Source organism: Lissotriton helveticus, chromosome 3_1, assembly GCF_964261635.1.
Source record: "Lissotriton helveticus chromosome 3_1, aLisHel1.1, whole genome shotgun sequence".
Lineage (NCBI taxonomy): Eukaryota > Metazoa > Chordata > Amphibia > Caudata > Salamandridae > Lissotriton > Lissotriton helveticus.
The window spans coordinates 1011612509-1011638899 of NC_136061.1; positions in this window are offsets into that span (position 1 = coordinate 1011612509).

Here is a 26391-nt window from a genome sequence, read left to right on the forward strand (position 1 = left end):
TCCCATTCTGTGGCCCTTGTACTAGCCGACCCCCAGTTCACCTCAAGATAAGCCTCGAGCCCTTGCGAAATAGTCTCCTTATAAGTGGGATCACCGAAAGCCTCCGTTTTAAGCCGCCATAGCGGGATCTTGGGCCTAGGTCCACCCACCAAATATGTAAGCAAGAGCGGAGAGTGGTCTGACAGGTAACGCGCCAAGTAGTGGACCTATTCCACCCGGCCGATAACCCTGCCCTGGAGAAAGAAATAATCCAATCTACTGTGGGTGTTGGCAGCAGGCGTGTAGCACGAGTACACCCGATGGACCGGATTGCGGTGTCTCCAGATATCTATCAGGTCATAACTGCGGAGCATCTGGGTCAACGCCTCTCTCATTTTAGGTTTAGCATCTAACTTTGGGGGGCATCGGTCTAGGTCTCCATCAAGTGCACAATTAAAATCCCCTGCTATAAGGAGCTCCATATCCGGGTCTATATCTATCTGTCCCATCATTTGACCTAAAAACTCGCCATCGTCAGTGTTTGGGGCATACACGTTCAACAAGCATACACTCCGTCCATCTAAAGTACCCATCACTATAAAGAACCTGCCCTCCGGATCCAGCTTTGTGTGAAGGGCTTTGAAGGGAACCCCCAATGCTACCCAGATGAGGGCCCCTTAGCAAACCCAGAGTAAGACGTGGTGAAAAACTGGCCGCGCCATCTACGCTGAACATATTTAAGGCAGTCCCCCTAGAGGTGCGTTTCCTGGAGAAAAGCAAAACTGACACCATAACGGCGGAGATACGTAGCCACCCTGATCCTTTTGACCCTGTTATTAAGCCCCCTAACATTCCACATTATTAATTTGTATTTACATGCATCACCTGTCATCATATAACACTTTACAACTGTTCAGCACCCATCTGGTACCCTTTGGAGCCCCCTCCATAGTGCGGCGTGACCCTTCCATATGGAAAAAACTGAGACATTTCAAAGCAAAGACATAAATGGACCCGGCAGCTTCCCCCCCACAACCAAAACAAGGAACCTCAACATCACCCACCCACAGGCGGTAGCACCGCATCCCCCAGTCAACACCTGGTCAGGAGACCCCGAACCCCGCCCCAACAGCACACCACCCCCTCAGACCCACCCCGTTAACTTGCAATTAGTAAATACATTTTGCAAAACAGTATCACAGGTAATAGTCCAGAAGAATCCCTTTTCCCCAGTAGGTGAACATTCAGCCGACTGACTGGTACCGTGCAGCCCTGCCCGGCCTAGGCCAAGCCGACCGCCTCGGCACTCTACAGTCGGTCACGTAAGCTGGAATTGGCACCGTTATATAATCACTGTGATACTCAGGTGCTCAGTCCCCCCCGCCATTTACTAATCAGTTGATGGTATTCAATGATGCTTTCTTGATACTTGTCTTTGGTTGTCTTCTCATAGTAACGATTGTCATTCAGTTGCCGCAGAGACTCTTTACAATATTGTTCTCTGGTTAGCAGTATGATGTTACCGCCTTTGTCTGAAGGCTTACAGATAATTCCCTCATTTTTACTGAGATTGAGCAGTAAAGTTTCTTGTTCTTTATTTAAATTCTTTTTCAAATTAGTTCTCCGGTCGTTATTATTGTAACGGAATTTAAGTAAGTCCCGCACAACTGCCTCTGAGAATGTGTCTATGGCGTCATAAGGCATCTGTGGATTGAATTGAGAGATAGGTTTCAAACTGGTAACTGGAGCTTCCTGTTCGATCCCTACTTTTCTAGTCCTTACACTCATGTCAGCTTCTTCAGTCTCATCCCGGACCTTCTCTGTGCGTAGTTCTTCCAGCATTTCGAGCATATCTAAATCTTGCAAAGCAAGAATATCGGTGTCTTTCAGATGTGATTGAGTTTTCAGTCGTCTGGCCTCTGTAATAGAAGGTTTCAATTTGAAGAATTTGTGCAACTTGATCTTCCTGACAAACTTGAACAGATCAATTCTTGTCTGTGTGAATTCTAGTCTATTATTGAGGCAGAATGTTAGTCCCGGTTTCAATGTTTCTTCTTCTTTTGGTGTTAATACTCGGTCCGTCAAGTTAATTATAGAAAGACAGTCAGTGGTCTCTACCATCTGGCTCCTCTCTTTTTGCGATTGCTGTAGGTCGCCGTCCTTCCTCTTCCAGCCCCGCGTCTTGTTCTTCTTCTTTTTCTGGTGGCTTTGTCTTCCCCCCTCTGAGCCATGTTTGGCGTATCAGGTTGAACTCCAAATGAAAAGGAGTCTTCCCTTTGTTGCTTTTTCCTGATGTGGTTTCATCGCCAGATTGTTCTCCCTCTGTGACTTCAGATTCGGAGGTCTCGACTCTTTCCTGTGAAATAACAGGATTCTTTTTGATTAGTTCTCTGCGGGGTGCATCGAATTTCTTGGCGAACGTCAGAATTCTACCTTGACTGTAGTCCCGTTCGTCTCTTGCAAATTTCTCCTGTTTTCTTTGCCTGATCTTTAATTCATAGTTGGCCAGTCTCTGCTTCATCTGTTCTTTCATTTTTTCCATTTTTTTTGACCCAGACACTGAGGAAGGAGTTGGTGTCTGAAACGCGTTTGTCTGTATCACTGCTGCTGTTGCTGGCGAAATAAAAACTTTGCCACTTACCCGGAGTGCTTTTGTCATTTCCATGAAGGGAAATTGATTACGGAGCTGCCATATATATATATATATATATATATTACCTACTGGCGGTCGCCAGTAGGTATATATAGTTAGGATTTTTTCTCTATGGGATTTTTGAAAATTCTATGTCTAATAACTTTGGCGTTTGTGGACGGAATTGGCTGAAATTTTCAGGAAAATGGAACATTTTGTTTCTGAGCAGCCACTGAAAATTTGGGGGGGGGGTCATCAAGGGGGGCCGAGAAAAAAGGGGGGTCCCAAAACGCATTTTTCCCATGTTAATTTCCATAGGGCGGTTGGCCTCACTTTTAGCCCGAACGGCTGAATGGATTTGCACGAAACTTGGCAAAATTGTAGGGACTGGTAGCCCGATGTGCCTTTGCTAGGTCTCAATATATGTGCTCCAGTGGATTTTGATAAATTAACCTTCAAAAAAATATATATATCTGTAAGCGCGCTCCGGGCAGCGCCCCGGTTCGCGTACCTGACGCGTAACGGAACTTCACGAAGCGAAGCTGATTGGCTCTCTGGTGTCTGTCAACATTCTAAACAGTCCGGAGAGGCCGCCATCTTGTCTCTCGGTAGGATCGAGAGACAAGAGGAGGCCAAAACAAAGGGGGAAATGACCATAAGGGGGCATAGTAGATCCTCCCTGACCCCCTAGGTTTGATGTGGAGGCTTTAAAAGGGCCCCGCGGGGGAGCGCCCGGTACGCGCACCGGGAAGCGGTCTGGGGAGCGTACTATAAGGAAAAAAGAATGATAGACTATGATATTTTGAAATATTGTAGGTTTATTTATTGTTCTTTTTTATTTTTTATTTTTTTATTTAAGTAGCAGTATTTATGATTATTAAATATAAATTTATTTTTGGGATTGTGCACAGTATACTATAAGTCTGACTTTACATTATAATCAATTTGGTACTAGTTTATGAATTACATATAAAAATGATTAAAGACTCAAATAGTTTTTTAATATTGAATATAATTTTATTTTTCTGATTCTGTTTCAAAATTTAATAGAACGTCTAACATTTGACTGTCCGATATGTCCTCTTGTTGAGTGAACATAACTTCCCACATTTGACCGTCCTGATAATGAAGTAAGAAATCCCCAGATTCTACACATTGTAGAAGTTCATGGTCCCGTGATTCATCCATGAATTCCAAGTCAATGGGTTCAATGATTTCCTCATTGTTAATCTCTAGGACAATTTCAAAGGAAACGTTCTGTTCTCCTTCCATTTTTGTGCTGAAATTTGCATAAAAAATAAATATATCAGTAGAGATAGGGCACTGTTGGGTTTAAGTTCAGACAGGTACTTTTGAGGCGCGAAGTAGTACTATTAAAAAGTGCCTGTGAAAAAGCCTAAGTAAATTCATAATTATACCACAGAAACCTAAATCAATCCATAATTATAATAAACAAGTCTTTCTCAATGTCTAACTCTTACAGAGGGATAGTATATAACTATCTGAAAATGTTTTCAAATTTATAAAATAACATCTTACCTTTTAAAAACAAGTTTAAGTTGTGAGTGAAAATGATTTTGCAATGTAGTTCAGGAAGTAGTAGTCAAAATGGCTGTGTTTCTCTCTCTTTCTTTATATATATTCAGGTACATAACCAATCAAATGTCAGGTAAAAAAAGTAGAAAATGAAAGTAACATTTTAATTGGTTGTCAATTCCAACACTTCAGATGTGTTTTGTGAAGTAATTTACCTCAGGGTATTTAGAGAGGTCTACAGGCTAAATGGCTAAATGGAATTTCAATCAAATTTGTGAAAATGGTAGGGATTGGTATGTAGTATGAGCTAATCTATATTTGGTGAAAGTGTCTCCAGTGGTTTTTCTGTATATTACGCGAACCGGCAGCGTTACGGGAGTCCTCCATTTTGTGTTTCGGTATAATTGAGATACAAGATGGAGGGCAAATAATGATCAGAATGGGTAGAAGGGGGCAAGGTACACGTATCCTGACCCCCTAGGTTTTCTGAGGGTGGTTGAGGAGGCCCATATGTGCGAAAAAAACCCTTTTTTTAAAAAAAATTCGCGTGGTTAGCGTCCGGTGCGCGTACCGGGTAGCGCTCCGGGGAGCGTACTTTGGTGAAAATTAGTGAAAAAAGTTAGAGTAAAATAATAATTGTGAGTGATCAGATGTAGGGTAGCTCTGAAAAGAGCTTTTGGGTCCTGTGGCTGATTTAGGTACCTACAAGTAGGTACCAATGCACAGTCTTAAATTCAGGATGAAAATTCTGTTCCCCTCATCTGAGAAGTGAACTCCATCTGCTCTGTAGATATCTTGCATGTAGTAACGCAAGTTATTGTTGTACATGGAGCCCATTCCATGGTCTCTCATGTAAGCTGAAACAGACTTATTTACATGCTTCCTCGATTTCTCAATTTGTGGACAAAATTGGTTCGACCACCTCCATTTCTGTCTTTGGCATATATTTGAATATACCAAGGCAGTTTGAGGAAAAAGTGCCATCAATTGGTCAAAGGTGTCCTTTAAAAGCATTTCCAGACCTACCCCAGTCAAAGTGCCCAAGTCATTTCCTCCACAGTGCACAATTAACAGGTCAGGTTTTGGCAAATGCATAAAGGTTTTCACCAATGGTATCAATTGGTGACATTTTAATCCTCTGTGGCTAATCCACTTAATTTCCACATTATGTAAATTGAGGTTAGGTAAATTTCTGTTATCAGTATACCTTTGAGCCCAGTAGATGTAACTAGGTCAAACAATCCAGACAGAAAACATGGTGAGAGGAGGTTCTGCTGCAGTCAGATGAAGTGTGGCAATGAAATGGCAGTTGAAAAAATAAGAGTTTAAAATGAAAAAAACGGTGGAGTTTCTGTGTTAATGAAGCAGTAGCAGTGATTGGTGGATTTTGATTGCTGAAAACAGAAAGTTAGGGTGCATGGATGAGTTCTTTGAAAGATGTAATTTGAATGGTCAAGAAAAAATCATTTTATGAAAGATTGCACTGGATATGCAGGTGTACTGAGAGTTCAGAGTTCAATTGAAACATTGTTGTGTGAACTTGCAAACATCAGAGGTCTTTCAGGAGGTGGTTGCTATGCAAAAAAGGCAGAGAGGGCAGAGGGGGGAAGGGTGTTGATTTGAAAAAAGTGAGGGAAGAGTTTTGATTGGGTGACATGAGAGATATGTGTGATGAATTACAGCTTTTCTGTGCTTTTTATGGCTGCAGACTCTGGAGTGCATACCTTTTGCTCTGCTAAAGACAAATTTGTGTGTTTCTGAGACTGTTTTGAAACTCATAAAGTATTTGCTAAGGTGAGAAAAGATTCATTTAATTTAGATAGAGAATAGTATGGTTTAGGGAGAAAATTATGAAGAAAGTTGTGTATTTAAAATGTTGCTTTGTGTCAAGTGCTTTACAAATAGATTTTGTTTCTTTGTGTTACATAGCCATGCTAAAAGTGACGCAAAAATAGTGCAAGGGTCTTACAAAAATGCTTTCATGTGTCTTAGGGTATTTTAACTCACTTCCCCATGAATGTATGAATATAATTTCTTTACAAGATGTGTTTAAAAACGTTTTTTGAAATCAATTAGGTTTCTTGATATGTACTGCTAGAGTTTCATAGGTTGCTTGGGGCATATTTTCATGGCTTTTGAGTTCCTTTGATGTAATTTTTCCCATTTTAATTTAAGACCTTTCCCCGTGGTGCAAGGTCCTTGTAAATATGCTCCCATCTGTGCTTGGCAAATTTAGATTTTAATTCTTTGACTAACATAGCCATGTTAAAAGTGACCCAAAAATATTGCAAGGGCCTTAAAAAACGCTTTCATGTGTCTTAGGCCACTTTAAGTCATTTCCCCTTGAATGTAGGTATATAATTGATTTAGATGATGTGTTTAAAAACGATTTTTGAAAACAATTCGGTTTCTTGATATGTACTGCTAGAGCTTCATAGGTTGCTTGGGGCATATTTATAAGGCCTTTGAGTCTCTCTGATGTTATTTTTCCCATTTTAATTTAAGACCTTTCCCCGTGGTGCAAGGTCCTTGTAAATACGCCCCCATCTGTGCTTGGCAAATTTAGATCTTGATTATTTGACTTACATAGCTATGTTAAAAGTGATCCAAAAATGGAGCAAGGGTCTTACAAAAATGCTTTCATGTGTCTTAGGGTATTTTAACTCACTTCCCCATGAATGTATGAATATAATTGCTTTACAAGATGTGTTTAAAAACGTTTTTTGAAATCAATTAGGTTTCTTGATATGTACTGCTAGAGTTTCATAGGTTGCTTGGGGCATATTTTCAAGGCTTTTGAGTTCCTTTGATGTAATTTTTCCCATTTTAATTTAAGACCTTTCCCCGTGGTGCAAGGTCCTTGTAAATATGCCCCCATCTGTGCTTGGCAAATTTAGATTTTAATTCTTTGACTAACATAGCCATGTTAAAAGTGACCCAAAAATGTTGCAAGGGCCTTAAAAAAAACGCTTTCATGCATCTTAGGCCATTTTAAGTCATTTCCCCTTGAATGTAGGTATATAATTGATTTAGATGATGTGTTTAAAAACGATTTTTGAAATCAATTAGGTTTCTTGATATGTAGTGCTAGAGTTTCATAGGTTGCTTGGGGTATATTTAAAAGGCATTTGAGTCCCTTTGATGTTATTTTTCCCATTTTAATTAAAGACATTTCCCCGTGGTGGAAGGTCCTTGTAAATACACCCCCATGTGTGCTTGGCAAATTTAGATTTTGATTATTTGACTTACATAGCCATGTTCCATACAGTTCTCACCTTCTGCGTAGTCTTTGATATGCTACACTCCATCTGCACAATGAGATACGTAAGCAAAGGAAACACAGGTGATGTGATTGTGAACTGAGGAAAAGAAATTCCACATTTTTCAATTACATCACCTGTGTTTCCTAAGTTTATGAATGACATTGTGCAGATGAGGTTTAGGCCTGTCCACGGACACAGAAGAGGTCTGGCCTTTGTTCAAGAGTGAAGTGGACATTACTTACTTCATTGGTAGGCCTTCACATGTATTATCTCCTCTGTACTCTTCAACAAGCGTAAATTTCATCTGCAACCCTGAGTAGGCCTCACCTTAAACAAACCTCTGGATAGGCCACACCTTATCGTCATCCTGAATCAATCATTTAAAATGTGAGGGACAGATTTATGATAGGTGTATGCCTCTTTTGCATCACTGTGCGTCACTTTTGTGACGCAGCGGCGGTGCAAAAGATTTGCTATGTGGTGACATATTTACAACTTGATGCATCTAGGCAGATGTGTCATGCTGTAAAGTCCCGTGCCACATGAAACCGATGCAGCAGTGATGCAAAAGATGCACCATGTTGCAAGACAGGCCTCACTTCATCTCCAACAAGATAAGAAGCTGAATCTTCTGTAAATGTCAAAATTGTTGTATACACTGCTGAACTTCTGTGTACTCTTTGATATGCTAGACTCCATCTGCACTATGAGATACCTAAGCAAAGGAAACACAGGTGATGTGATTGTGAAATGAGGAAAAGAAACTCCACATTTTTCAATTACATCACCTGTGTTTCCTAAGTTTACGAATGACATTGTGCAGATGAGGTTTAGGCCTGTCCACGGACACAGAAGAGGTCTGGCCTTTGTTCAAGAGTGAAGTGGACATGACTTACTTCATTGGTAGGCCTTCACATGTATTATCTCCTCTGTACTCTTCAACAAGCGTAAATTTCATCTGCAACCCTGAGTAGGCCTCACCTTAAACAAACCTCTGGATAGGCCACACCTTATCGTCATCCTGAATCAATCATTTAAAATGTTAGGGACAGATTTATGATAGGTGTGTGCCTCTTTTGCGTCACTGTGCGTCACTTTTGTGACGCAGCGGCGGTGCAAAAGATTTGCTATGTGGTGACATATTTACAACTTGATGCATCTAGGCAGATGTGTCATGCTGTAAAGTCCCGTGCCACATGAAACCGATGCAGCAGTGATGCAAAAGATGCACCATGTTGCAAGACAGGCCTCACTTCATCTCCAACAAGATAAGAAGCTGAATCTTCTGTAAATGTCAAAATTGTTGTATACACTGCTGAACTTCTGTGTACTCTTTGATATGCTAGACTCCATCTGCACTATGAGATACCTAAGCAAAGGAAACACAGGTGATGTGATTGTGAACTGAGGAAAAGAAATTACACATTTTTCAATTACATCACCTGTGTTTCCTAAGTTTACGAATGACATTGTGCAGATGAGGTTTAGGCCTGTCCACGGACACAGAAGAGGTCTGGCCTTTGTTCAAGAGTGAAGTGGACATGACTTACTTCATTGGTAGGCCTTCACATGTATTATCTCCTCTGTACTCTTCAACAAGCGTAAATTTCATCTGCAACCCTGAGTAGGCCTTACCTTAAACAAACCTCTGGATAGGCCACACCTTATCGTCATCCTGAATCAATCATTTAAAATGTTAGGGACAGATTTATGATAGGTGTATGCCTCTTTTGCGTCACTGTGCGTCACTTTTGTGACGCAGCGGCGGTGCAAAAGATTTGCTATGTGGTGACATATTTACAACTTGATGCATCTAGGCAGATGTGTCATGCTGTAAAGTCCCGTGCCACATGAAACCGATGCAGCAGTGATGCAAAAGATGCACCATGTTGCAAGACAGGCCTCACTTCATCTCCAACAAGATAAGAAGCTGAATCTTCTGTAAATGTCAAAATTGTTGTATACACCGCTGAACTTCTGTGTACTCTTTGATATGCTAGACTCCATCTGCACTATGAGATACCTAAGCAAAGGAAACACAGGTGATGTGATTGTGAAATGAGGAAAAGAAACTCCACATTTTTCAATTACATCACCTATGTTTTCTAACTTTACGAATGACATTGTGCAGATGAGCTTTAGGCCTGTCCACAGACACAGAAGAGGCCTGGCCTTTGTTCAAGAGTGAAGTGGACATGACTCACTTCATTGGTAGGCCTGGACATGTATTATCTCCTCTGTATTCTTCAACAAGCCTAAATTTCATCTGCAACCCTGAGTAGGCCTCACCTCAAACAAACCTCTGGATAGGCCACACCTTATCGTCATCCTAAATCAATCATTTAAAATGTTAGGGACAGATTTATGATAGGTGTGTGCCTCTTTTGCGCCGCTGTGCGTCACTTTTGTGACGCAGCGGCGGTGCAAAAGATTTGCTATGTTGTGACATATTTACAACTTGATGCATCTAGGCAGATGTGTCATGCTGTAAAGTCCTGTGCCACATAAAACCTGCGTCAGGTTTCATATAGGTGTTTTGTTGCAGGGTGGGCATTCATTTGCATGAAAGCCCTGTAAAACTAACACAGTGAAATTTAGAAGATTTCACTGAGTCAGCTTTATAGCATTGCTGAATCAAATCCTTACGCCTGTTTGAAACAGGCATAAGGAGTGATGCACCATGCAATGTGAGGCTTCCTCCTGTGCATTGCAGTAGACATGTTGCGCTTACGACGTGATTCCTGCAATGTGCTGCTTTTGCGGCACAGATGCGTGACGCATCTGTGCTGTTTTTGCTCAATGGTGCTCCACATTGTAAATGCGGCACATCATGGGTGGCAGAGCAGCGGTGCACGTTAACTGGTGCATCTCCGGGGATGTGCCAGTTAACATAAATCTGCCCCTTTACATTTAAGTATGAGCAGGGTAAAAAGAGTTGGTGAGGCTTATCGAAGGTTAAGAAGAGATGAGTCCTGTTCACTGAAAACTTGGACATAGGCCTCACCTCCTCAGCATCGCTGGACATGGCTAAATAATAATTGCAAAATGTTACTCTTGTTAAACAATTTTAATATTATAGTCTCTGAGATTTATCTCTTACTCTGCAACATCTCATTGTTGTTCTCTTTCTTTAAAGATAACAACAACATCAACCATGAGTGATAATGAGCAATCCGTTGATCTCGATATTATCATTGAAATTGTGATTGAAACGTCAGTGGAAGTAGATCCCTTGGATGATTTAAATCCGGAGGATGATGAAGAACATGATGAGGATGCCGATTTGTCAGAATTGTATGACATAGGGTGGGAAGCTGACCTGCTTGAGCCTATGGAACTATAAACATTTATTTTTAAAAGTTACTGGAAATGAAAAATGAAAAATAAAAATGTAAACCGTTTCATTTAAAATTAAACAAAAGTTCAAAAATAGGTTGTGTGTAGTGTCTTTAATAAAATATTCAAATATGCTCATAAAATTAGTTCAGATTCACATATAAAACAGCACAGGTCAAATGTAGAAGCATTCAATTTCTTTGCTACTATTGTGAATACTAAATTTGCCAATGCACTAAAAATGACAAGTAGTGTGTTAAAATTTTGATGACTGTTATTGATTTACTGTTTGCTAATAGTGGTTAATAAAAATTTTTATTATATTTTACCACAGATTCAACTGCAGATCATTTCAAAATTAAAGAATGCCTTCGAAGGACAGAAGGTGAAAGGCTACCAAACATCAAAGACAGCAGCTTAAAAAATTATTGCAGCAGACCTCTACAATAAAAACTCGTCAAGTCACCAAGAAAGGTCCGGGTAAGATAAAGAAATCATTCATAAGAAATATTTGTAGAAAAAAAAGTAGTAATACAGAAAATGTTTTAGTCCAGAAAAAGAGAAGCAATTTAAACGGAAAGGGAAGGCCAATCAAAAATGTTACTGCTAGAGCAGGAGATAACTCTGTGCATGGTAGTAGAAGGAAAAATCAGTTTAGGGACATTCGTAGACGAATGTTCCGCAACAGGATAATTGGCAATTTGTTAAAAAATATTAAGAAAGGTCAGCAGAAAGTGGTTTTTTATAAGAGAAAAAAAAAATTTGAGAAAGTTATTGATCAGGCATTTAAAATTAAGCGAAAGTTATTTATTTTGATAATCAATAGAATTAGGAAGCTAAACAAGGCAATTTATGATTTCAAAAGAAATAGTAGATGGAAGAGAACAGTTAATCGTAGTAATTTTTGTGAAGTTTTTTCAGGAGAATGGATGCATAGTTCAAGTTGTGAGGCATTTTTTAATGAGGAGAGTTATTTCCAGGATAATTATTTGGTGCATGCAGTTGACATCAGTGGTCGAGCTTATGAGGTGAAAGATGGTTGTCCAGTTGAAAAAGAAAAACTTGTGACAACAGAGGCAGAAGAGGTGTTAGGTAATGAGGTTTTAGGAAGACGTCCTAAGGGACCTGTGTACACCTGGAAGTGTAGTAGTATTTGCAGTGTGCGACAGGATTCCATCAATTTGCTTTGTGATTTTGTACGGACATTTAATAAGAAAAGTTTGAAGCAGAAAATGAAGTTGTTGCAAGAATTAGATCCTTGCAGAGTGAGAGAAGTGACAGGTTTGCATGGTCATTCACTGGCTTGTCTTTCCAGGAGAGTATGCCAGAGTGTTTTTCATCATTTCAGGATGCTAGCAGTGCATCATAATAAAGTGAGGAAATTAGTTAGAATGTTGTATTATGCTAAGAGTCCAGCAGTTATGCTTAAACAATTATGCACTGCTCTTTTGCATGGTTCTGAAATAGATGTGAAGAATATTTGTGAAGAAATTGAGTTTTGTTACTTTGGAAGTAAAGAGGAGAATGTTGAAATTGACCCAGAAGAAGAGGGTAATGTGGAAGATAGTGTACAGGTTTCCAGTACAGATAATTTTCAGAAGGAAATTGCCACGTTTCAGGTGAAATCAAGTGAGAGGCCTAATTTCACTTGTGTGTGTTGTCGACGCACTTATTATAAGAATCAGACTAAGTTAGTGGATTTATATGCAAAAAGTGAAAGGGAAAATAATAGTGAATGGAAGGATTTTGCAACATACTTGATGGTAGAAAATTGTTTTGATTTGGGATTGGATCAACGTGTGTGTACTTATTGTTGTAACAAATTAAATCAAAACCAGATGCCTGCTAGAGCGGTTCATAATAATCTGGAATTGGTTGAGATTCCTTCTGAATTGAAGGATTTAAATACTTATGAATCTATTTTGATTCAAAGTATCCATCCCTTTCAGGCTATTGTAAGAATGGAGCCAAAGACAGGGAAATTGCCTCCATCAGATTTACAGAGAGGATTAAAGGGAAGAGTTGTTTATTTGCCTCTAGATTTGAAGAAAAACATTAATACAATTGGAGTAGAAAAAGTGGAAGAGGAACCTCTGGTTATCTTAGTTAATGGGGTTCCGACAAAGAGTAAGAAAATATGGCAAGATTTAGTGGATGTTAGGAAAGTCAAAAAGGCAATATTGTATTTGAAAAAAAACAATAAGTACTATAAGAATGTATATGTTGCAGAAGAGGAAGTAAGTGAAGAAGAGGATAGCGGTTTGTGTGCTGGTCAAATTGAGAAAGTAGAACCCTCTAAAAGTGAAGAAATATATGAACATTATAGTGTTCATCCTTTGCATTCCAAGGAAGTCATGGGGAATGCTATTGAGTTGTTTCAAATGAAACAAGCCAAAGGGAGTCCCATTAGTGTTTGGGAGGAAAGTTTGGAAGGTCGGTGTTTCCCACAGCTATTTCCAACAGGTCAAGGAGGAAGATATGATGAGCGAACTCATCAAATTCCTGCTTCTGAATACCGGACTTTACGATTGTATGCAGAAGATCCTAGGTTTCGACAATGCATTCCCTATTTGTTTCATCTCCTGTTTGAAAGCGATCTGTCTGTACTGTCATATGCAGTGAACCACATCTTGAAAAGTGGTGTACAGCTGCAAAATATCTCGGCAAGTGACTTTATGGATAAAGTCAATGTGCAAGACAGTATTTTGGATTCTCACCTGATTAATCTCATGGCGTGTCAGCGTGGTACTAATGAGTACTGGTACCGTCGTCATGGTGATTTAAAATGTATGCTGAGGAACTTAGGAACTCCCACATGGTTCCTCACTCTCAGCTGTGCCGAGTATGGCTGGGAAGACTTACTTGAATTTCTACGAGAGGCAAATGGAAACATTGAAAATATGGAATTCAAGACACCCGGAGAACTGTGCTCTTTGGATCCAGTGAATGTATGCAGGTACTTCAATCATAGATTTGAAGCTATGATGTCTTTCATCATGAACAAGAGAAATCCACCTCTTGGAGAGGTGTTGGATTTCTTCTGGAGAAAGGAGTACCAAGCAAGAGGTGCTCCTCATATACATATGCTGCTGTGGATCAAGGATGCACCTAAATTTGGAACAGATCCAGAAGACTTAGTGATGAGTTTCATAGAACAGTATTCTACATGTGCTGTTCCAAACGCAAAGGAGGACAAAAGCCTAAGAGAACAAGTTCTACGCTTCCAAAGCCATCGTTGCGGAAAGTACTGTCGTCGTAAATTCAGAAACAAGGACAAGTTCTACACCAAATGTCGTTTCGCCTTTCCACGACCGGTGATTTCTAAAGGAAGAGTGAACAGTTTGATGTCTTCGCTGCGACATAATGTGATGAAGAAATCACCTAAAAACACATACAATTTGAAAAGGAACGAAGAGTCCAAGTATATCAACGACTACAACCCAGTGATTTTGTCCATGTGGAATGCTAACATGGATATACAGTTTGTGGCTGATAACTGTATGGCTGTGGCTCGGTATGTGACATCTTACATCACCAAAAAAGAAAAGACAGAATTGAAGGATATGTGGGAGGACATTTCCCATGAAAAGAGCCTCAGTAACAAGTTGTACAGTTTCAGTCTGAAGATGTTGTCGCATCGAGAAATCGGAGCTTACGAATGTTCTGACCGATTGTCTTCAGCAAGTCTCTATGCCAAATCTAGGAGTATCATTTGGGCGAGTCTTGGTCTTGCTGCAACGCGTAATCGAGTTCTGAAACCTGTGCGGGAAATTGAGTATTTGGCGAAAAAAGGAGCCAAACAGTACAGATATTTTGAAGACCAACATGTTGGATACATATTATCCAAATAGAAGCAGTCACCTCGAGAATGTTTGTCTGTATGAGGTTCTACAAAATTACATATTCAAGAGGAACATCAAAGAAGATACTGATAAAGGAGTGTATGCTGTAATTGGAAGTGAGGGATGTCTGGTCAAGCAAAGAAAATGCCACTTGGTAAACCATCGAAAATTGAGTGGCGAATCTCCTGAAAGAAAAGAGTTTTTCTATTTAGCACTTTTGCAACTTTTCAAGCCTTGGCGTGCAGAAGAGGAACTGCTTGGAGATTTCCTCTGTTACGAAGACTCTTTCAATGCCACCAAGGAGACCATAGAATGTCCTGTTTTTCCCAAATATCTAGAAATGTTGAATGCGGAAATCGAGCAGGAAGCAACGATTGCAGCCGAGATTGCTAGAGACAGTTCTCAGGACAGTCAGAGTTCTGTTTCATTGAGTCAGGATCCACTAGGAGGACCAGTTATCGAAAATGAAGCTGCCACTGCCATGATTGAAGTGGAAAGAGCCATGGCACATGCTCAGGAGGATGCGGTTAACTTAGAAGACTTGAAAAGACAACTCAACGTTGAGCAGAGGAAAATATATGACGAAGTTACACACCAAATTGATCATGGATTAAGTCATGAGAAGAGAGAGTGCTCATGTACGTCGTTGAAGCCTGTCCGACTGTACGTGAGTGGAGAAGCGGGAACTGGAAAAAGTTTCCTCATTAAAGCAATTTCATATTATTTGCAGAAAAGGACTGAGTCATCGCTGTCTTGTGTTGTCACCGCTCCAACTGGACTGGCAGCACATAACATTAAAGGTATTACTTTGCATCATCTACTGATGCTGCCAGTGGAGCATGATAACAAATTACAATTCCACAAGTTATCTGGAGATGCTTGTTGTGAAGTTTCAAGAGTCTTGAGGAAAATGAAACTTCTTATCATTGACGAAGTAAGCATGGTTTCCAATGTCATGCTTGCCTTTGTGCATTTGAGAATGCAAGAAGTTCTCAAATCAGAGTATGATGTGTTATTTGGTGGCAAACACATCATTGTTTTCGGTGATCTTCTGCAGCTGACACCAGTGAAAGGACAACCTGTGTTCAAAATGCTCACGCATGAAGATACCAGGAAGTGCCTAGGGAGCATTGGCAACGTCAATATATGGTTAAACTTCAATTATGCTGAACTGCGTGAAAATATGCGTCAAGCGAAGGATGAAGATTATAAGAATATTCTACAAGATGTTAGAATTGGAAAAGTGACAGAGCATGGGAAAGAAGCTTTACATGCACGATTACTGTCAAATTTGTATCCAGAAGAAGACGTTGTGCCTGAGAATATTTTTCGGAAAATTACTGAGAAGAAATCTGGAATATGTTTGATGCCAACTCTTGCAGAATGTGCCATCTTCAACAATAAAATGTTGAATTTAGAAAACCAAGAGATTGTGAAACTGGAAGCTATTGACAGAATAGAGCATATGGGAGCAACAATTATTTTGTCTGAGAATTTGAAATCAAAATTGGATTCATTAGAGAAGACTATATCTAAAACTGCTGGTTTTGAAAAGACTCTGAATGTGTGCTTAAATTGCTGTATAATTTTAAGAAGGAATTTACATGTTGAAAGAGGTCTGGTAAATGGATCAATGGGTAATGTTGTTGATTTTGAGAAATACAGAAATAGAGATGGAATTGAATTTTTAAAAATTAAATTTGATGGCATTGAGGAAGTACAGCTAATTGGTCATTGCTCTGCTAGGTTTTTGCTTGTAAAAGACTTATATGTTCGCCGTAAGCAGTTTCCTGTTTGCTTAGCATATGCGGTGACAATCCATAAATCGCAAGGTTTAAGTGTAGACAGTGCATTGGTGAATATTGGCAGTTCTGTGTTCAAGGAAGGTATGGCATATGTGGCATTGTCACGAGTCAGAGCTTTATCGGGATTGTACTTGATTGAGTGTGATGTCACAAACATTTGTGCGGATCTAGATTGTATTAAGGAATACAATAGGTTACGAAGAGAGTATGTGCCACATTTGCCTCAATATCCTTTGTTTGAGAAACGTGTTGGTAGGCCGGAAACGAAGAAATGTGACCAATAGTAGGGAGGTTGTAGCAAAAAGGCGAAAAGTCGATGAACCCAAAATTATAAGCAGAAAAAAAATGGATTCTGTTGAAGATGTTGTTGGTTTTCAATTTGAAAATAGTTCTGGTGTCAACTGCTATACTGATGTAGTGATTAATGTTGTCTTTTCTCTAGAAACTTTAAAAGAAGAGATTGTGGTCAATTCGGATCAAAGATTTTGCAGTTTGTTGAATTCTGTGTTAGAGAAATGTAGCACTGATAGAATAAAAATAGAAAGTTTGTCTGAAATTCGAAATCTGTTAGACAAATGTTCAGGTAAAACGCAATTCTCTCAAAATATTCAGCAAGATTGTCAGGAGTTTTTAATGTATATGCTTGATGTATTGCAAGATGAAGGTGTAGATGTAGATCATCTGTTTGGCCTTTCTTATCAATGGCAGCATGACTGCGAGAACTGTAGGTTATCAAGTACTACTAGTGTAGACTCAGAAAGATTTATATATTTAACTTTGCCAGACAGTAAATCAGTGTCCTTTAATAAGCTAGTAAAAGCAGCTGATCACAACATGGAGTGTAGCCAATGTAAGTCTGCAATGTTGTCAACATTATTTATACAAACATATGGCCAGTATGTCATTTTAATGTTCCAATGATGTAGGTCTGATGGAACAAAATTGACAACTTTAATTAAAAATTTTGTGGCTTCGCAGTTGTCAATATCAGGAAGGACTTTTGTAACTGCAGCAATTATATATCATGACGGTCCTTCAACAACATCAGGACATTACACAGCTTATTTGAAGTCTAGAAACGGCTGGTCATTCTGCAATGATTCTGTTTTAACTTTAAAAAAAAATTGCCTTTTGACCTTAAAAATTCTTACCTGGTGTTTTTACAACCAGAATTTTAGGGAAAGAATCTCGGGATTTGCTCTGAGGAATTTCAAGAGGTTCTAATGGCTCCTACACTATTTGGCCTTGAGGATAAGTGTAGTACAGAGTAAATTGTTATTTTTGAGTTTTAAGTAGTTCCTGAAAAAAAAGAAGGTTTTCTTACAGAAAGTGGTGGGCACGGATTAGTTAAAGGACAACAGAGTATTCCCCAAAGCAAACGGTGTTCTTACCATAACACTTGACGTCATGGAAAAATAACTGCACTTTGAATGAGTTCAGAAAAACTGTTCTTTTAATAAGCTAATTCAAGCAGCCAATCAAAACATGGAGTAGAGGTAATGTAAGTCTGCAATGGTGTATACATTTTTTCAACAAACTTTTGGTTACAATGTCATTTTAAAATTCCAACTATATAAACCTGATGAAAGTAAGTTTTCAACTTTAATTACAAATGTTGTGGCTACACAGTTGTTGATTTTAGGAAGAACATTTCTAACTGCAGCTATTATATGACATGATGGTCCTTTGACAACATCCGCTTATTACACAGCTTATTGAAAATGTAAAAAAAAGCTGATGTTTCGGAAATGATTCACATTTGTCTATGAAACAATGTTGCCTTTTGACTTAAAAATATTCTTACTTTCTGTTTTCAGAAGAAAGAATTTAGGGTAGGTAACTGGCCTATAATGATTCTAGGAGTTGATATAATTTTATATACTGTTTTAAATTGCTTTGTGATTAAAAGTGATGTAGAGAATTAAATAATTGTAGTAGTCATAGAGGTAGTGTAAGTCTGCTTCATAGTAAGCAGTATCAGTGTCATAGGAAATGTGGAACATGAGTGAGCAAGAAGGGTGAGATATTACTAGTACAGGATTGTGAAAGTGATCTTGAACGTTTTCTTTCTGAAAGTTGCGGAAAAAGAAAATGACGGTATTTGCTTAGAAGAATTCCAAGAGTTATAAATGGCTCTTACACGATTTGGCCTTGAGGAGAAGTGCGGTAGAGAGCGAGAAGTCATTTATTGTATGTAACATATTTGTCAAAACGATGGAGTTTTTCTTTCAGAAAGTGGCGGGCTGAAAATAATAACAGCACAACAGAGTATAAGCTGTTCATAAGACATCCTTCGACGTCATGGAAAGTAAATTACTTTTGAGGAGTTCTGATTTCTGATTGGTTATGTTATATGGGTTTTTTAAACACAATCATTTTGATTGTGTTTTTTTCCCCCGCTGTTATATGATGAATACCTTCAAGTCACTGTTTTTAGTGAAATTTGATATATTCTGAGAACAGCAAAAATAAACCATTTAACATGTATAATTAATTCGGTACTTTTTGTATTTATGATATGCATTTAGAACTGTGTAGGAGGCATGGAGAAACTGAGGCTTCTGTAAGTGTCAAGGGAGGTGAGTAATGTACATTGCTCTGTTGCATACAGTCCTCACCTTCTGCGTACTCTTGGATATGCTAGACTACATCTGTACAATGAGATACCTAAGCTGAGGAAATACAGGTGATGTGATTGTTAAATGAGCAAAAATATTTGCACGTTTTTCAATTATATCACCTGTGTTTACTAACATTACGAATCACATTGTGCAGATGAGGTTTAGGCCTGTCCAGGGAGACAGAGGAGGTCTGGCCTTTGTTCAAGAGTGCAGTGGACATGACTCACTTCGTTGGTAGGCCTGCACATGTATTATCTCCTCTGTACTCTTCAACAAGCCTAAATTTAATCTGTAACTCTGAGTAGGCCTCACCTCAAACAAATCTCTGGATAGGCCACACCTTATCGGCATCCTGAAACAATCATTTAAAATGTTAGGGGCAGTTTTATGATGGCCGTGCGCCTCTTTTGCACAGCCGTTGCATCACTTTTGTGACACAGCAGCAGTGCAAAAGATGCACCATGTTGCAAGATAGGCCTCACTTCATCTGCAACAAGATACCGTCAGTTTAAAATGCATATATTTAGGACTGTGTAGGGGGCATGGAGAAGCAGAGGCTTCTGTAAGTGTCAAAGTTGTTGCATACAGTGCTCACCTTCTGCGTAGTCTTTCATATGCTAGACTACATCTGCACAATGAGCTACCTAAGCAAAGGAAACACAGGTGATGTGATTGTGGAATGAGCAAAAAAAATTGAACGTTCTTCAATTACATTACCTGTGTTTCCTAACATTATGAATCACATTGTGTAGATGCCTCACTCAGTCTGTATCTGACACTCTTTCCTTCACTTCCTCTGTCTCCTCTCTCCCTCACTCTCTTTTCCTTATTCACCCTTTCCTTATATAGTTTACCTTACTCACTTTCTTTTAGTAGCTTACACAACTTCAATTTAGTTTTCTCTTCTATCCTTCTTTTCTGTCACTGAAAGTATCTTCTTTTTTTTTCTCTTAGTAATTTACTCTATTTCAATTTCTTTTTGTGTCTGACTGTCTATCACCGTTTCTTTCTCTTTTTTTCTGCATGTTTATCTCTAACTTTATTTCTTTGTAAAATTGGATGATTGTCAATCTTTTCCCTTGTCTTTTCTAATTTTTAAATACATGTTTTAATATTTTTCAAATTTTTGTTCTTTCTTTCACAGATTGAAAGTATAAAAATAACAAGTGACTAAGTTAACGACAATTATAAGGTAAATGTTTTGTACTCTTTTCGTTACATTTCTATCACATTTAACTTCTATTAGTTCCACTGCTTCATTTCTTTAACCCTCAGTTTCCTGCCTTTGCTACTTCCCTCATTCCTTTCTCTATTACTTACTTACTCTACTCCTTCCACTCCTTTTCTCAGTCCCTCTGTTCTCATAGTTCCTCACTCCTGTTCTATTACTCCCACTGTCTCTGACTGATCACTCTTTCACTACTTGTTCATTATGCTTTCTCCCTGTAGTTCAAGCACACTAAGGGGCATATTATCAACACAGGCGATAAAATTATCGCTGCTTTTAGTGGCAGAAAACTGCCGCAAAAGCGGCTTTAGCGGCAGTTTTCTGCCGCAAAAACGGCTTTAGCGGCAGTTTTCTGCCGATAAAAGCAGCGAAAATTTTATCGCCTGTGTTGATAATATGCCCCTATGTTATTTACATTTCTTTGCTGTTTCAATCATTCCTTTTCTGTCACTTCTTCTTTTCTGCTTTCTGTTTTTTCTCTCTGTTATTTCACATGTTTTAACCTTAGTCACTATCATACGTCTTGTTTTATTCCTATTTACTCTTGCTCACTGTTTTCTTAACACTTTCCCTCAGAATTGTTCTTTTAGTCCGGTTCTATCCCCACCTCTCATTCCACATCCTTTACTATTTTTCTTCTTATTTTGAACATTCACTCACATTCTCTAAGAAACTCTTGTTTATTATTCTTCTACTCTCCTTTTTTTCTTTCACTTCCTTATCTATTTTGTTTTTCACAATTATACCCTCTTCCATCTTTTCTTCGGTAAATAGATCTATTAAACAGTATCGCTCTGTTACTCCCTCTAGCTGTCTTTCTTTTAGCATTACTCTCTGTTTCCTTCCCTTATACTAACTCTTCTTTTTTAAAAAAAATTTTTTTTGGTTCGCTTCTGGTTCGCGTACCGGTGCGCGTACCGGGAAGCGCACCAATGAGAAAAATGAAGTCAAGAGTGCTAAAAATTTTAGTAATTTTTTTTAAATGGGAGGTAGTTCTGAAAAGAACTTTTTTTAAAATGTTTTTGTTGTTTTATATATTTTTTTACTTTTTCTGAAATTTTTTTGGTTTTTTTTGTATTTTTTGTCATTTGAGATGTCATCAGTGATGTCATCAGTGATGTCATTTGAGATGACATCAGTGATGTCATCAGTGATGTCACTGACCATGTCATGAATGATGTAATATGTGACATGATCAGCAGTGGATTGCGGGTGCGCGATATATAGTTAGTACAACTAACTATATATGCGAATTTCAATGGTTTTGTGTGAGTAAAATAAGGTTTTGTAAATGCTAATTCCTAACTATATATGGTCTATAACCTATGGTTTTTTCAGTGAATATGTATATATATATATATATATATATATATATATATATATACATACACACACACACACACACACACACAATAAAAATCTTGAAAAGTTCCCTTCATAGATGAAAGGAATTTCAACTACATTTGATTACATTTTCCTGATCCTGAAGAATAAATGTCAGTAAAAAGGCTAAGACTGATAAGATGTTTAATCTGAATTGTTTCTACAATATGCAGTAACATATTAACCTTTCTCCTGTGTGTACGAGAAAATCCCTTATTGCATGGTCACCCCCGTTTTTTTACAGAATTTTCTTTTCTGTTTTTTAGACTCTATACACTGGGGAATTGCTGCCTAGTGAGCAGTGTATTTGCTTTGACTCCTAAAACACGAATAAATTGGTTAATACCTGAATGGCTTATTTAACTTACTTATATAAGCATGTTATATTGTGCAGAAAATACACCTAGAAAGGTAAAATACCACCTGTGGTCTTCAGTACCTCCTTTGTCAATAGGTACTGTGACAAAGGAAAATATGGCTTCAGGCCTCCCTCTGTAGCCTGACTGCGGCAGTGTGAAAACCTGCAGTGCAACCTACTAAACTAACCATTTTTAAGAGGTTAAAAACCTTATTTTTAAATAATAATTAGTCATCCCTTTGTAAGCCTTCTATCCCACAATGTATGGAGCAGAGTAGTTAAAATTGGCACATGTAGAAAGTTATTGTTAACATGTCTCTACAGTAACAAGGCCCTAAAAGCTATTTTCGATGCGGTAGGTCTGTCTGTAAAAAAGATTTAAAAACATACTGTTTCTCAGGAATGGAACCAGCTTTACAAATAATCGAACCACAATGTTTAACAGTTATAAAAAATCCTACTCAAAGGGAAAATCAATAAATATTCAGGAAAAGTGACTTTTAGAACGTTATCCTTTACCTGTCTGAAGTGTCAGAAGGCTAATTTGCATTAGCTTCTGTTCACTACCAGCCTGTGTTTTGCCTGGGAAGAGGTTTGAAATTCCTCCCAGGGGCACACGATAGGCTGACCTGAATTGGCAAAAATGATGCCTCTGAGCTCAACAGAATATGTAAGGTGGGGGCTGTGCCTCTCTCTGGGGGACACCGCAGTATCATATCTGGCATTACAGGCCTGTTTAAAGCACATGTAAAAGTTCTGCACCCTTCAAAGGGAGCAAACAGGATACCAGGACATTTCTTGCGTATTCCCTATATAGTTACTGAATGACCCTGATTTTGTCCTATCAGAAGTCTGTCTTTGGGTTCGTTGTCAGTACAGCGCCTGCTTCAAACTTCATTTTAGTGTTAGGTGTGCTAGGACACCAGGATTACCTTAGTCCACTCACCCCCAGCTCCTGAACCCATGTTTAGTGTGGCTGAAGCCATTTGACATCTTGGATTTGCCCTGATACATTGCATTTTGAGTCTCTTTGCAGTAAAAAAAACAGGAACTCCTGCTAAAGTAGGTAGGTCAGGGCTTGAACCCCTTTACTCATTGATCAGAAAGGTACTAGGAGGGACTTAGGCTGTTTCCGAAGCACAGGCTGGTGAATCAATCTTACAAAGCTGGACCTTCACTCAGTCTTCCATAGAACACTGCTGGACTTGTGAAAGGATACCAGGTGGACTCAACCTGCTACACGTGCCATCTGGGCCTATGAGAAGGCCCTGAGGAGGTTGGACCCCCCTTTCACTTGAAATATAAGGACAGAAAGATCTTCAAGTATTGTAGGTTGATCACCTTGGTGGCCACAGGAACATAAAAAACCTGAAGAGGACTGTTATAATGATGCTATCATTTAGTTTGTTATTAGCATAACACATATCGTTATGTTCTCCCTCCTTCTGGTTCATCCTTGTTCATCCACTGTTTTAAATGGTACTGTCCAATTGGCAGTACAGAATGTTGGATTCTCTGAAGCGGTTATTCTTCTGAGGCGAGCTCAAAGAAAGGAGGGGGAAGCACATGTCTTCAACCCTCACTGTTACTCTCCCCTGTTCAAGTGGGAGCATCATCACACTATTGCAGACCCATGCTAGAAAAGTGAGGCATACTGTTGACTATGAATCTGCCATCTCTTCTCACAGCATGCGTGTACTACTTTGTATGCCGCTATTACTGGGTGCAGCATAGAAGCAGTTTTTTCATCTTGCATGCTATGTGGAAGTGAGAAAGATCAGAATGTAGTCATCTACCCGTGTGATGCACCTTTCCTTAGGGTAGCATACTGTCTTCATTCTCCTGTGCTCCACCCAAGTTTATGCCTACCTTTCAGGACATGCCTGGAGATTGCTGTATCCAGCCTTCTTTCTCCCGTGCTTCACCCCGGTTTCCACTTACCTTTTAGGACACGCCTGAAAATTATACGTATTTTTACAAGTCTAGGACAGGCTGTTGGAATTGCACTTCTTGGTGGACGGACTTCTCCTGATGATTGTTCACTTCATATCACTGTGTTGTGGAAAAGTCTAATGTTCTGTTTCAGTTTAGGCCATGCAGAAAGAAGACGATGATCACGGTGATATGCACACAAGCGTATCCATCATTTTGACATTTGAAGTAAGAAGTTCAAGGTTAAATACTTTGTTTAGCAAGCGGTACCACATTATTTCAGCCCTGTCACCCAAGCTCAGAACTGAGGAAGTACATGATCGCAGTGATACGCTCCCCATTAATTATCAGTGTGTTGTGGATTTTCAAATCTTGAGGGCATATCCTTTAATGTTAACAGTTAACACACACATATTGATGTAGTAAAGGAATAATCACTATTGTGGTGTGTCACTCCAACACATACTCCTATTACTAAGCATTTGTATGTACAACTACTTTGTTAACACATTTACATAATTTCCAGGTTAAGTGTGGTATCTAAATGTACACTTCCTTCATCTTATTTTATAGAACATCTGCTATTCCTGATGCGCATTCTAGTCGTAATCTTCATTGTTCTCTTGTAGAGGAATTAAAATTCAAATGCTATGGGGGATGGGGTCACCCGGGCCAGGCCTTAGGGTCAATATTCCCCACTGTGCAAGTTGGAAGGCTGTGCGCAGCATGGGATTGGCTGTATGGGGGTGTTGCACGTGGCAGGCGGTGCATTTACTTATGGTAATTGAGTATTATTTTACGCTTAAAAAAATGTAGAAATTCGTGGGAAAAACCCACCGATTAAAGTAACATTATGGTTATGTGTGATAGACAGATTTGTGATTGTATTTAAAAGAAAAAACCTTTGAAATTCATTGAAAAAATCATAGGTTTTAGTTAGGTGGATTTATCATTGACAACATTAAAGTTTTGAACAAAAAAAAACTGAAATTCGCTATAGCTTGCGCCCCAGCCATGCACTGCTTATGACTAATGAAACTAGAGACATTGGAGTTCTGTCGGAAAATCCGTCTTAAAACATTTTTTCAAGACTCTACTGAGAGCATACAGGAAGAAACTACTGGCCTCAAGAGAAAGTCGACATTCTGTCCTAAAGGCCCTAAAATCCCAAAGGAAGTCTCAACGTCTGAAACTACTGTATTATCAGGGATTTCATCGATAGAGAAGAAGAAGTCATTTGTGAAGTTCAACCTCTCTAGAGCTGAAAAGGATGCCTTAGTGGCGGTTAAGAATGATAATACTATTGTAGTAAAACAGGCCGATAAAGGCGGAGCAGTGGTGATATGGGATATTAATAAATACAAACTAGAAGTGAACCGCCAGCTCAATGATCAGAACTGCTACAGACGCATCGGGAAGGACCCAACATTGGAATTAAAGAATCAACTATTTGATATCATCCAAAGAGGCTTTGATGAGGGAATTATAGGACCAAAGGAGTTAGCATTCCTACAGAATAAAAGTCCTAGAACACCGGTGTTCTATGTGCTCCCTAAATTGCACAAGGACGAGATAAATCCCCCAGGACGACCCATAATTTCAGGGTGCGAATCTCTGTTTGAACCTATTGCTAAATATATTGACCATTTTTTGAAACCCTTTATACAGACTATTCCCGCTCACCTCCAAGATACCACCGCGTTCCTCAATCGTATTTCTACCATCAAATTCGATAAGAATAGACAACTCCTAGTCACACTAGATGTGGTGTCTCTATACACCCAGATTCCCCAAGACCAAGCACTTGAAACATTAACCGTTTTCTTGGAGAAAAGGGTGAGACCAGTCAGAGTTCCCACTAACATTATACTTGACCTTGCACGGTTTGCCCTGCAGAAAAACTTTTTCACGTTTGATGCTGAATTCTTTTATCAAACCAAGGGGGTGGCGATGGGTTGCCCCTTTGCCCCAGAGCTAGCCATCATGTTCATGGGGCTCTTTGAAGAAAAATTCATTTATCAAACTAATCCCTTCAGCAGCAACATTTCTCATTACATGCGATACATTGATGACGTATTCATGGTCTGGACAGGAGAACAAGAAGACCTTGGACAATTCGTGAGTTGGCTGAACTCAAGGACGATTGACATCCAGTTCTCGGTCTCGGCATCAAATGAATCCATTAACTTCCTGGACGTTAAAGTAGAACCTTCTAATGGAGGTTTAAGCACAACGTTGTTTCGAAAACCCTCTGACAGGAATAAAGCGTTGCATTTCTCTAGTAACCACCCTCGGAACCTGAAACAAAATCTGCCGTTTGGGCAATTTCTGAGAATTCACAGAAATTGTTCCTATAAGGAAGAATATTTCAGACACGCAGAGCATTTGAAACATCGACTCATGCAGAGAGGGTACCCTAAAAAACTATTGAAAAATTCACTCAAACGAGCCTGGTGGACTCCTCGTGAGAATTTGC